Genomic DNA, 13,495 nt, shown 5'->3' on the forward strand with positions numbered 1-13,495 from the left:
ACGTCAGCTCTTTTCTCTCCTTGCAGATGGTGCCAGACCTGCTGAGATTTTCCAGCATTTTCTCTTTTGGTTTCAGATCCCAGCATCCGCAGTAATTTGCTTTTATTCATGGCTCTATGGTATTGCTGGTGATATGATAACTCCAGTGTCGATGCATGAGAGGTGAGCAAGCGAACGAATTGCCTCTGGAAGTCGTGTGACGAGTATTAACAGAGATCCAGGAAAATAACACGAACGAATTGAAGCCTGAACTCTGGTTCTCCTCCGAGACTGTGCCAGGTCTGCCTAATACTGCACAATGTTTTGCATTTGTTGGCGAAAACAACTGAGACTGGTTGTTTCGCTGCCGACACATCCACCCAGACAGGCGATCAAGTCGTGCGTCTATCCCTGCCAAATGTTTTACTGCGAAGGTGGCGCTTCCGGCTTGGTGGAGCACGTCGTTTGGAAACACAGCAACCGCACAAGCGCTGCATGTGGTCAGTGTGGGGATCGAACCCACGACCTTGGCGTTATTAGCACCACGCTCTAACCAGCTGAGCTAACCGACCAACGCTGGCAGCTCAGCGAGAGCAAATGCCTATATTGCCGGTGCCCACAACCACGGCTGCTCTGCATTTTCTGCTTCTCATCGATCGCACGATAGTCTGAAGTATTTCCTTTCGTTGCAAAGCTTTTCAACAAAAAAAAACATTTACTTTTCCGAACGCGCATACTCGAGTTAACCATTTGCTCTGATATCTAAAAATAAGCACAATGTCCGGACGCATGCAATTTCAATCGCAACGCCACCAGCTCAGCTGCAGCTTCTCACGTTGACAAATTTCGTCTGGAGAACCGTACCTTCAACGATCGCTCACTGTTCTTCTGGATACTCACAGACCTTTGGAGTCAGGGTTATGTGCTGCTGATTAACTGCTACGAACCTTATGCCAAATGCATTGGAATTGTAATCTATCAGTGAGGTTCTTTCTGCTCCCGAACGACGCAGTTGCTTTGGTGTCAGCAACAGCTTAGAAGTCAATTGCACGTTTTGCTCAATGACTCATGTTGCTTATGCAATCTTCGTTTGACAGCAAGTTATCAGGCCTTCCTGCAGAGTTTGTCAGCGACAGGTCAGCTGCTAAAACGATTGCTTCAGACAGCATGCTACACCCTACATTTGAAAATGGAAAAGGTGCAAACGTTTACAGGCTGAACACTCGCTCACGATTTCGCCTGGCGCGTCAGAGGCTGGGAGCTGATCTTACGGAGGTTTTTCAATCATGAGGGGAATGAATCGGGTAAATAGACAAGTTCCTTTCGCTCAGGTGGGGCAGTTCAGAACTAGAGAGTATAAATCTGGTGTGGGAGGGTGAGAATTCGAAAGGCAGTGAGGGGCAACGGCTGCACGCAGAGGGTGGTGCGTTTCTGGAATAAGTTACCAGTCGAGCTGGTGATGGATGGTATAATTCCAATACTGTTAAGGAATCTGGACGTGTACTTGAATAGGAAGGGTTGAGAGAGAAATGGGTCAAGTGCATGCAATCGCGACTGGATGAGTTGAGGATATCTGTTCGGAATGGACGAGTGCGACCGAAGACTGTGTTTTCAGTGCTGTCCACATCTAATGGCTCTATGATAGTGCAGGTAAAATGATAAAAAAGATAAATAAAAAAACGAAGTAAAATTGTCTGAAGTTGTTGAATTCAAACAACTTCAGGTAATTTTATTTCAATTATTTTATTTATCTTTTTTAGTTGTGTTTTTTTGCCACTGTTCTGTACCTCTTATTTCTTGACTGTCTCTCTTTCTCTCGCTCCCCACTCTCTCAATACCTTTTTCCTCTCCTCTTCCCGCTTTGCTACCCTTCTCCCCTGTTTTCCATTTTGTCTCTGCTTCACCCATCCCTCACTTATTTTGTCACATAGCGCTGGCTTCAGCCTGGGTCATTCACGCCTCTTAATCTCCCTTTAATCTCTCCATGCACTGTCATTATCACCTTTGCATCTGGAGCCTTGACTCACCTCCTCTCAGCGTGGTAGAAACAGCTCCATAATACTCCCCCTTTGTTTTTATCTTTATCTTTAATCAGTTAGACTCGAAACGTCAGCTCTTTTCTCTCCTTGCAGATGGTGCCAGACCTGCTGAGATTTTCCAGCATTTTCTCTTTTGGTTTCAGATCCCAGCATCCGCAGTAATTTGCTTTTATTAATGGCTCTATGGTATTGCTGGTGATATGATAACTCCAGTGTCGATGCATGAGAGGTGAGCAAGCGAACGAATTGCCTCTGGAATTCGTGTGACGAGTATTAACAGAGATCCAGGAAAATAACACGAACGAATTGAAGCCTGAACTCTGGTTCTCCTCCGAGACTGTGCCAGGTCTGCCGAATACTGCACAATGTTTTGCATTTGTTGGCGAAAACAACTGAGACTGGTTGTTTTGCTGCCGACACATCCACCCAGTCAGGCGATCAAGTCCTGCGTCTATCCCTGTCAAATGTTTTATTGCGAAGGTGGCGCTTCCGGCTTGGTGGAGCACGTCGTTTGGAAACACAGCAACCGCACAAGCGCTGCATGTGGTCAGTGTGGGGATCGAACCCACGACCTTGGCGTTATTAGCACCACGCTCTAACCAGCTGAGCTAACCGACCAACGCTGGCAGCTCAGCGAGAGCAAATGCCTATATTGCCGGTGCCCACAACCACGGCTGCTCTGCATTTTCTGCTTCTCATCGATCGCACGATAGTCTGAAGTATTTCCTTTCGTTGCAAAGCTTTTCAACAAAAAAAAACATTTACTTTTCCGAACGCGCATACTCGAGTTAACCATTTGCTCTGATATCTAAAAATAAGCACAATGTCCGGACGCATGCAATTTCAATCGCAACGCCACCAGCTCAGCTGCAGCTTCTCACGTTGACAAATTTCGTCTGGAGAACCGTACCTTCAACGATCGCTCACTGTTCTTCTGGATACTCACAGACCTTTGGAGTCAGGGTTATGTGCTGCTGATTAACTGCTACGAACCTTATGCCAAATGCATTGGAATTGTAATCTATCAGTGAGGTTCTTTCTGCTCCCGAACGACGCAGTTGCTTTGGTGTCAGCAACAGCTTAGAAGTCAATTGCACGTTTTGCTCAATGACTCATGTTGCTTATGCAATCTTCGTTTGACAGCAAGTTATCAGGCCTTCCTGCAGAGTTTGTCAGCCACAGGTCAGCTGCTAAAACGATTGCTTCAGACAGCATGCTACACCCTACATTTGAAAATGGAAAAGGTGCAAACGTTTACAGGCTGAACACTCGCTCACGATTTCGCCTGGCGCGTCAGAGGCTGGGAGCTGATCTTACGGAGGTTTTTCAATCATGAGGGGAATGAATCGGGTAAATAGACAAGTTCCTTTCGCTCAGGTGGGGCAGTTCAGAACTAGAGGGTATAAATCTGGTGTGGGAGGGTGAGAATTCGAAAGGCAGTGAGGGGCAACGGCTGCACTCAGAGGGTGGTGCGTTTCTGGAGTAAGTTACCAGTCGAGCTGGTGATGGATGGTATAATTCCAATACTGTTCAGGAATCTGGACGTGTACTTGAATAGGAAGGGTTGAGAGAGAAATGGGTCAAGTGCATGCAATCGCGACTGGATGAGTTGAGGATATCTGTTCGGAATGGACGAGTGCGACCGAAGACTGTGTTTTCAGTGCTGTCCACATCTAATGGCTCTATGATAGTGCAGGTGAAATGTTAAAAAAGATAAATAAAAAAACGAAGTAAAATTGTCTGAAGTTGTTGAATTCAAACAACTTCAGGTAATTTTATTTCAATTATTTTATTTATCTTTTTTAGTTGTGTTTTTTTTGCCACTGTTCTGTACCTCTTATTTCTTGACTGTCTCTCTTTCTCTCGCTCCCCACTCTCTCAATACCTTTTGCCTCTCCTCTTCCCGCTTTGCTACCCTTCTCCCCTGTTTTCCATTTTGTCTCTGCTTCACCCATCCCTCACTTATTTTGTCACATAGCGCTGGCTTCAGCCTGGGTCATTCACGCCTCTTAATCTCCCTTTAATCTCTCCATGCACTGTCATTATCACCTTTGCATCTGGAGCCTTGACTCACCTCCTCTCAGCGTGGTAGAAACAGCTCCATAATACTCCCCCTTTGTTTTTATCTTTATCTTTAATCAGTTAGACTCGAAACGTCAGCTCTTTTCTCTCCTTGCAGATGGTGCCAGACCTGCTGAGATTTTCCAGCATTTTCTCTTTTGGTTTCAGATCCCAGCATCCGCAGTAATTTGCTTTTATTAATGGCTCTATGGTATTGCTGGTGATATGATAACTCCAGTGTCGATGCATGAGAGGTGAGCAAGCGAACGAATTGCCTCTGGAATTCGTGTGACGAGTATTAACAGAGATCCAGGAAAATAACACGAACGAATTGAAGCCTGAACTCTGGTTCTCCTCCGAGACTGTGCCAGGTCTGCCGAATACTGCACAATGTTTTGCATTTGTTGGCGAAAACAACTGAGACTGGTTGTTTTGCTGCCGACACATCCACCCAGTCAGGCGATCAAGTCCTGCGTCTATCCCTGTCAAATGTTTTATTGCGAAGGTGGCGCTTCCGGCTTGGTGGAGCACGTCGTTTGGAAACACAGCAACCGCACAAGCGCTGCATGTGGTCAGTGTGGGGATCGAACCCACGACCTTGGCGTTATTAGCACCACGCTCTAACCAGCTGAGCTAACCGACCAACGCTGGCAGCTCAGCGAGAGCAAATGCCTATATTGCCGGTGCCCACAACCACGGCTGCTCTGCATTTTCTGCTTCTCATCGATCGCACGATAGTCTGAAGTATTTCCTTTCGTTGCAAAGCTTTTCAACAAAAAAAAACATTTACTTTTCCGAACGCGCATACTCGAGTTAACCATTTGCTCTGATATCTAAAAATAAGCACAATGTCCGGACGCATGCAATTTCAATCGCAACGCCACCAGCTCAGCTGCAGCTTCTCACGTTGACAAATTTCGTCTGGAGAACCGTACCTTCAACGATCGCTCACTGTTCTTCTGGATACTCACAGACCTTTGGAGTCAGGGTTATGTGCTGCTGATTAACTGCTACGAACCTTATGCCAAATGCATTGGAATTGTAATCTATCAGTGAGGTTCTTTCTGCTCCCGAACGACGCAGTTGCTTTGGTGTCAGCAACAGCTTAGAAGTCAATTGCACGTTTTGCTCAATGACTCATGTTGCTTATGCAATCTTCGTTTGACAGCAAGTTATCAGGCCTTCCTGCAGAGTTTGTCAGCCACAGGTCAGCTGCTAAAACGATTGCTTCAGACAGCATGCTACACCCTACATTTGAAAATGGAAAAGGTGCAAACGTTTACAGGCTGAACACTCGCTCACGATTTCGCCTGGCGCGTCAGAGGCTGGGAGCTGATCTTACGGAGGTTTTTCAATCATGAGGGGAATGAATCGGGTAAATAGACAAGTTCCTTTCGCTCAGGTGGGGCAGTTCAGAACTAGAGGGTATAAATCTGGTGTGGGAGGGTGAGAATTCGAAAGGCAGTGAGGGGCAACGGCTGCACGCAGAGGGTGGTGCGTTTCTGGAATAAGTTACCAGTCGAGCTGGTGATGGATGGTATAATTCCAATACTGTTAAGGAATCTGGACGTGTACTTGAATAGGAAGGGTTGAGAGAGAAATGGGTCAAGTGCATGCAATCGCGACTGGATGAGTTGAGGATATCTGTTCGGAATGGACGAGTGCGAACGAAGACTGTGTTTTCAGTGCTGTCCACATCTAATGGCTCTATGATAGTGCAGGTGAAATGTTAAAAAAGATAAATAAAAAAACGAAGTAAAATTGTCTGAAGTTGTTGAATTCAAACAACTTCAGGTAATTTTATTTCAATTATTTTATTTATCTTTTTTAGTTGTGTTTTTTTTGCCACTGTTCTGTACCTCTTATTTCTTGACTGTCTCTCTTTCTCTCGCTCCCCACTCTCTCAATACCTTTTGCCTCTCCTCTTCCCGCTTTGCTACCCTTCTCCCCTGTTTTCCATTTTGTCTCTGCTTCACCCATCCCTCACTTATTTTGTCACATAGCGCTGGCTTCAGCCTGGGTCATTCACGCCTCTTAATCTCCCTTTAATCTCTCCATGCACTGTCATTATCACCTTTGCATCTGGAGCCTTGACTCACCTCCTCTCAGCGTGGTAGAAACAGCTCCATAATACTCCCCCTTTGTTTTTATCTTTATCTTTAATCAGTTAGACTCGAAACGTCAGCTCTTTTCTCTCCTTGCAGATGGTGCCAGACCTGCTGAGATTTTCCAGCATTTTCTCTTTTGGTTTCAGATCCCAGCATCCGCAGTAATTTGCTTTTATTAATGGCTCTATGGTATTGCTGGTGATATGATAACTCCAGTGTCGATGCATGAGAGGTGAGCAAGCGAACGAATTGCCTCTGGAAGTCGTGTGACGAGTATTAACAGAGATCCAGGAAAATAACACGAACGAATTGAAGCCTGAACTCTGGTTCTCCTCCGAGACTGTGCCAGGTCTGCCTAATACTGCACAATGTTTTGCATTTGTTGGCGAAAACAACTGAGACTGGTTGTTTTGCTGCCGACACATCCACCCAGTCAGGCAATCAAGTCCCGCGTCTATCCCTGTCAAATGTTTTATTGCGAAGGTGGCGCTTCCGGCTGGGTGGAGCACGTCGTTTGGAAACACAGCAACCGCACAAGCGCGGCATGTGGTCAGTGTGGGGATCGAACCCACGACCTTGGCGTTGTTAGCACCACGCTCTAACCAGCTGAGCTAACCGACCAACGCTTGCAGCTCAGCGAGAGCAAATGCCTATATTGCCGGTGCCCACAACCACGGCTGCTCTGCATTTTCTGCTTCTCATCGATCGCACGATAGTCTGAAGTATTTCCTTTCGTTGCAAAGCTTTTCAACAAAAAAAAAACATTTACTTTTCCGAACGCGCATACTCGAGTTAACCATTTGCTCTGATATCTAAAAATAAGCACAATGTCCGGACGCATGCAATTTCAATCGCAACGCCACCAGCTCAGCTGCAGCTTCTCACGTTGACAAATTTCGTCTGGAGAACCGTACCTTCAACGATCGCTCACTGTTCTTCTGGATACTCACAGACCTTTGGAGTCAGGGTTATGTGCTGCTGATTAACTGCTACGAACCTTATGCCAAATGCATTGGAATTGTAATCTATCAGTGAGGTTCTTTCTGCTCCCGAACGACGCAGTTGCTTTGGTGTCAGCAACAGCTTAGAAGTCAATTGCACGTTTTGCTCAATGACTCATGTTGCTTATGCAATCTTCGTTTGACAGCAAGTTATCAGGCCTTCCTGCAGAGTTTGTCAGCGACAGGTCAGCTGCTAAAACGATTGCTTCAGACAGCATGCTACACCCTACATTTGAAAATGGAAAAGGTGCAAACGTTTACAGGCTGAACACTCGCTCACGATTTCGCCTGGCGCGTCAGAGGCTGGGAGCGGATCTTACGGAGGTTTTTCAATCATGAGGGGAATGAATCGGGTAAATAGACAAGTTCCTTTCGCTCAGGTGGGGCAGTTCAGAACTAGAGGGTATAAATCTGGTGTGGGAGGGTGAGAATTCGAAAGGCAGTGAGGGGCAACGGCTGCACGCAGAGGGTGGTGCGTTTCTGGAATAAGTTACCAGTCGAGCTGGTGATGGATGGTATAATTCCAATACTGTTCAGGAATCTGGACGTGTACTTGAATAGGAAGGGTTGAGAGAGAAATGGGTCAAGTGCATGCAATCGCGACTGGATGAGTTGAGGATATCTGTTCGGAATGGACGAGTGCGACCGAAGACTGTGTTTTCAGTGCTGTCCACATCTAATGGCTCTATGATAGTGCAGGTGAAATGTTAAAAAAGATAAATAAAAAAACGAAGTAAAATTGTCTGAAGTTGTTGAATTCAAACAACTTCAGGTAATTTTATTTCAATTATTTTATTTATCTTTTTTAGTTGTGTTTTTTTTGCCACTGTTCTGTACCTCTTATTTCTTGACTGTCTCTCTTTCTCTCGCTCCCCACTCTCTCAATACCTTTTGCCTCTCCTCTTCCCGCTTTGCTACCCTTCTCCCCTGTTTTCCATTTTGTCTCTGCTTCACCCATCCCTCACTTATTTTGTCACATAGCGCTGGCTTCAGCCTGGGTCATTCACGCCTCTTAATCTCCCTTTAATCTCTCCATGCACTGTCATTATCACCTTTGCATCTGGAGCCTTGACTCACCTCCTCTCAGCGTGGTAGAAACAGCTCCATAATACTCCCCCTTTGTTTTTATCTTTATCTTTAATCAGTTAGACTCGAAACGTCAGCTCTTTTCTCTCCTTGCAGATGGTGCCAGACCTGCTGAGATTTTCCAGCATTTTCTCTTTTGGTTTCAGATCCCAGCATCCGCAGTAATTTGCTTTTATTAATGGCTCTATGGTATTGCTGGTGATATGATAACTCCAGTGTCGATGCATGAGAGGTGAGCAAGCGAACGAATTGCCTCTGGAAGTCGTGTGACGAGTATTAACAGAGATCCAGGAAAATAACACGAACGAATTGAAGCCTGAACTCTGGTTCTCCTCCGAGACTGTGCCAGGTCTGCCTAATACTGCACAATGTTTTGCATTTGTTGGCGAAAACAACTGAGACTGGTTGTTTCGCTGCCGACACATCCACCCAGTCAGGCGATCAAGTCCCGCGTCTATCCCTGTCAAATGTTTTATTGCGAAGGTGGCGCTTCCGGCTTGGTGGAGCACGTCGTTTGGAAACACAGCAACCGCACAAGCGCTGCATGTGGTCAGTGTGGGGATCGAACCCACGACCTTGGCGTTGTTAGCACCACGCTCTAACCAGCTGAGCTAACCGACCAACGCTTGCGGCTCAGCGAGAGCAAATGCCTATATTGCCGGTGCCCACAACCACGGCTGCTCTGCATTTTCTGCTTCTCATCGATCGCACGATAGTCTGAAGTATTTCCTTTCGTTGCAAAGCTTTTCAACAAAAAAAAACATTTACTTTTCCGAACGCGCATACTCGAGTTAACCATTTGCTCTGATATCTAAAAATAAGCACAATGTCCGGACGCATGCAATTTCAATCGCAACGCCACCAGCTCAGCTGCAGCTTCTCACGTTGACAAATTTCGTCTGGAGAACCGTACCTTCAACGATCGCTCACTGTTCTTCTGGATACTCACAGACCTTTGGAGTCAGGGTTATGTGCTGCTGATTAACTGCTACGAACCTTATGCCAAATGCATTGGAATTGTAATCTATCAGTGAGGTTCTTTCTGCTCCCGAACGACGCAGTTGCTTTGGTGTCAGCAACAGCTTAGAAGTCAATTGCACGTTTTGCTCAATGACTCATGTTGCTTATGCAATCTTCGTTTGACAGCAAGTTATCAGGCCTTCCTGCAGAGTTTGTCAGCGACAGGTCAGCTGCTAAAACGATTGCTTCAGACAGCATGCTACACCCTACATTTGAAAATGGAAAAGGTGCAAACGTTTACAGGCTGAACACTCGCTCACGATTTCGCCTGGCGCGTCAGAGGCTGGGAGCTGATCTTACGGAGGTTTTTCAATCATGAGGGGAATGAATCGGGTAAATAGACAAGTTCCTTTCGCTCAGGTGGGGCAGTTCAGAACTAGAGGGTATAAATCTGGTGTGGGAGGGTGAGAATTCGAAAGGCAGTGAGGGGCAACGGCTGCACGCAGAGGGTGGTGCGTTTCTGGAATAAGTTACCAGTCGAGCTGGTGATGGATGGTATAATTCCAATACTGTTCAGGAATCTGGACGTGTACTTGAATAGGAAGGGTTGAGAGAGAAATGGGTCAAGTGCATGCAATCGCGACTGGATGAGTTGAGGATATCTGTTCGGAATGGACGAGTGCGACCGAAGACTGTGTTTTCAGTGCTGTCCACATCTAATGGCTCTATGATAGTGCAGGTGAAATGTTAAAAAAGATAAATAAAAAAACGAAGTAAAATTGTCTGAAGTTGTTGAATTCAAACAACTTCAGGTAATTTTATTTCAATTATTTTATTTATCTTTTTTAGTTGTGTTTTTTTTTGCCACTGTTCTGTACCTCTTATTTCTTGACTGTCTCTCTTTCTCTCGCTCCCCACTCTCTCAATACCTTTTGCCTCTCCTCTTCCCGCTTTGCTACCCTTCTCCCCTGTTTTCCATTTTGTCTCTGCTTCACCCATCCCTCACTTATTTTGTCACATAGCGCTGGCTTCAGCCTGGGTCATTCACGCCTCTTAATCTCCCTTTAATCTCTCCATGCACTGTCATTATCACCTTTGCATCTGGAGCCTTGACTCACCTCCTCTCAGCGTGGTAGAAACAGCTCCATAATACTCCCCCTTTGTTTTTATCTTTATCTTTAATCAGTTAGACTCGAAACGTCAGCTCTTTTCTCTCCTTGCAGATGGTGCCAGACCTGCTGAGATTTTCCAGCATTTTCTCTTTTGGTTTCAGATCCCAGCATCCGCAGTAATTTGCTTTTATTAATGGCTCTATGGTATTGCTGGTGATATGATAACTCCAGTGTCGATGCATGAGAGGTGAGCAAGCGAACGAATTGCCTCTGGAAGTCGTGTGACGAGTATTAACAGAGATCCAGGAAAATAACACGAACGAATTGAAGCCTGAACTCTGGTTCTCCTCCGAGACTGTGCCAGGTCTGCCTAATACTGCACAATGTTTTGCATTTGTTGGCGAAAACAACTGAGACTGGTTGTTTTGCTGCCGACACATCCACCCAGTCAGGCGATCAAGTCCTGCGTCTATCCCTGTCAAATGTTTTATTGCGAAGGTGGCGCTTCCGGCTTGGTGGAGCACGTCGTTTGGAAACACAGCAACCGCACAAGCGCTGCATGTGGTCAGTGTGGGGATCGAACCCACGACCTTGGCGTTGTTAGCACCACGCTCTAACCAGCTGAGCTAACCGACCAACGCTTGCGGCTCAGCGAGAGCAAATGCCTATATTGCCGGTGCCCACAACCACGGCTGCTCTGCATTTTCTGCTTCTCATCGATCGCACGATAGTCTGAAGTATTTCCTTTCGTTGCAAAGCTTTTCAACAAAAAAAAACATTTACTTTTCCGAACGCGCATACTCGAGTTAACCATTTGCTCTGATATCTAAAAATAAGCACAATGTCCGGACGCATGCAATTTCAATCGCAACGCCACCAGCTCAGCTGCAGCTTCTCACGTTGACAAATTTCGTCTGGAGAACCGTACCTTCAACGATCGCTCACTGTTCTTCTGGATACTCACAGACCTTTGGAGTCAGGGTTATGTGCTGCTGATTAACTGCTACGAACCTTATGCCAAATGCATTGGAATTGTAATCTATCAGTGAGGTTCTTTCTGCTCCCGAACGACGCAGTTGCTTTGGTGTCAGCAACAGCTTAGAAGTCAATTGCACGTTTTGCTCAATGACTCATGTTGCTTATGCAATCTTCGTTTGACAGCAAGTTATCAGGCCTTCCTGCAGAGTTTGTCAGCGACAGGTCAGCTGCTAAAACGATTGCTTCAGACAGCATGCTACACCCTACATTTGAAAATGGAAAAGGTGCAAACGTTTACAGGCTGAACACTCGCTCACGATTTCGCCTGGCGCGTCAGAGGCTGGGAGCTGATCTTACGGAGGTTTTTCAATCATGAGGGGAATGAATCGGGTAAATAGACAAGTTCCTTTCGCTCAGGTGGGGCAGTTCAGAACTAGAGGGTATAAATCTGGTGTGGGAGGGTGAGAATTCGAAAGGCAGTGAGGGGCAACGGCTGCACGCAGAGGGTGGTGCGTTTCTGGAATAAGTTACCAGTCGAGCTGGTGATGGATGGTATAATTCCAATACTGTTCAGGAATCTGGACGTGTACTTGAATAGGAAGGGTTGAGAGAGAAATGGGTCAAGTGCATGCAATCGCGACTGGATGAGTTGAGGATATCTGTTCGGAATGGACGAGTGCGACCGAAGACTGTGTTTTCAGTGCTGTCCACATCTAATGGCTCTATGATAGTGCAGGTGAAATGTTAAAAAAGATAAATAAAAAAACGAAGTAAAATTGTCTGAAGTTGTTGAATTCAAACAACTTCAGGTAATTTTATTTCAATTATTTTATTTATCTTTTTTAGTTGTGTTTTTTTTTGCCACTGTTCTGTACCTCTTATTTCTTGACTGTCTCTCTTTCTCTCGCTCCCCACTCTCTCAATACCTTTTGCCTCTCCTCTTCCCGCTTTGCTACCCTTCTCCCCTGTTTTCCATTTTGTCTCTGCTTCACCCATCCCTCACTTATTTTGTCACATAGCGCTGGCTTCAGCCTGGGTCATTCACGCCTCTTAATCTCCCTTTAATCTCTCCATGCACTGTCATTATCACCTTTGCATCTGGAGCCTTGACTCACCTCCTCTCAGCGTGGTAGAAACAGCTCCATAATACTCCCCCTTTGTTTTTATCTTTATCTTTAATCAGTTAGACTCGAAACGTCAGCTCTTTTCTCTCCTTGCAGATGGTGCCAGACCTGCTGAGATTTTCCAGCATTTTCTCTTTTGGTTTCAGATCCCAGCATCCGCAGTAATTTGCTTTTATTAATGGCTCTATGGTATTGCTGGTGATATGATAACTCCAGTGTCGATGCATGAGAGGTGAGCAAGCGAACGAATTGCCTCTGGAAGTCGTGTGACGAGTATTAACAGAGATCCAGGAAAATAACACGAACGAATTGAAGCCTGAACTCTGGTTCTCCTCCGAGACTGTGCCAGGTCTGCCTAATACTGCACAATGTTTTGCATTTGTTGGCGAAAACAACTGAGACTGGTTGTTTTGCTGCCGACACATCCACCCAGTCAGGCGATCAAGTCCTGCGTCTATCCCTGTCAAATGTTTTATTGCGAAGGTGGCGCTTCCGGCTTGGTGGAGCACGTCGTTTGGAAACACAGCAACCGCACAAGCGCTGCATGTGGTCAGTGTGGGGATCGAACCCACGACCTTGGCGTTGTTAGCACCACGCTCTAACCAGCTGAGCTAACCGACCAACGCTTGCGGCTCAGCGAGAGCAAATGCCTATATTGCCGGTGCCCACAACCACGGCTGCTCTGCATTTTCTGCTTCTCATCGATCGCACGATAGTCTGAAGTATTTCCTTTCGTTGCAAAGCTTTTCAACAAAAAAAAACATTTACTTTTCCGAACGCGCATACTCGAGTTAACCATTTGCTCTGATATCTAAAAATAAGCACAATGTCCGGACGCATGCAATTTCAATCGCAACGCCACCAGCTCAGCTGCAGCTTCTCACGTTGACAAATTTCGTCTGGAGAACCGTACCTTCAACGATCGCTCACTGTTCTTCTGGATACTCACAGACCTTTGGAGTCAGGGTTATGTGCTGCTGATTAACTGCTACGAACCTTATGCCAAATGCATTGGAATTGTAATCTATCAGTGAGGTTCTTTCTGCT

General features: G+C 46.0%; 7 non-coding genes across 7 annotated transcripts; all 7 read right to left on the bottom strand.

Moving 5' to 3' along the window:
• Positions 1-477: 477 nt before the first annotated feature.
• Positions 478-551, bottom strand: trnai-aau (transfer RNA isoleucine (anticodon AAU)). Its single transcript has one exon. It is a non-coding gene; the product is annotated as a tRNA-Ile (tRNA).
• A 2,011-nt stretch (positions 552-2,562) lies between these two features.
• Positions 2,563-2,636, bottom strand: trnai-aau (transfer RNA isoleucine (anticodon AAU)). Its single transcript has one exon. It is a non-coding gene; the product is annotated as a tRNA-Ile (tRNA).
• Positions 2,637-4,648: 2,012 nt separating this feature from the next.
• trnai-aau (transfer RNA isoleucine (anticodon AAU)) lies at positions 4,649-4,722 on the bottom strand. Its single transcript has one exon. It is a non-coding gene; the product is annotated as a tRNA-Ile (tRNA).
• Positions 4,723-6,734: 2,012 nt separating this feature from the next.
• Positions 6,735-6,808, bottom strand: trnav-aac (transfer RNA valine (anticodon AAC)). The gene has a single exon. It is a non-coding gene; the product is annotated as a tRNA-Val (tRNA).
• A 2,013-nt stretch (positions 6,809-8,821) lies between these two features.
• Positions 8,822-8,895, bottom strand: trnav-aac (transfer RNA valine (anticodon AAC)). The gene has a single exon. It is a non-coding gene; the product is annotated as a tRNA-Val (tRNA).
• A 2,013-nt stretch (positions 8,896-10,908) lies between these two features.
• Positions 10,909-10,982, bottom strand: trnav-aac (transfer RNA valine (anticodon AAC)). The gene has a single exon. It is a non-coding gene; the product is annotated as a tRNA-Val (tRNA).
• Positions 10,983-12,995: 2,013 nt separating this feature from the next.
• Positions 12,996-13,069, bottom strand: trnav-aac (transfer RNA valine (anticodon AAC)). Its single transcript has one exon. It is a non-coding gene; the product is annotated as a tRNA-Val (tRNA).
• Positions 13,070-13,495: the final 426 nt, after the last annotated feature.

Source organism: Chiloscyllium punctatum, chromosome 17 (genome assembly GCF_047496795.1).
Source record: "Chiloscyllium punctatum isolate Juve2018m chromosome 17, sChiPun1.3, whole genome shotgun sequence".
Lineage (NCBI taxonomy): Eukaryota > Metazoa > Chordata > Chondrichthyes > Orectolobiformes > Hemiscylliidae > Chiloscyllium > Chiloscyllium punctatum.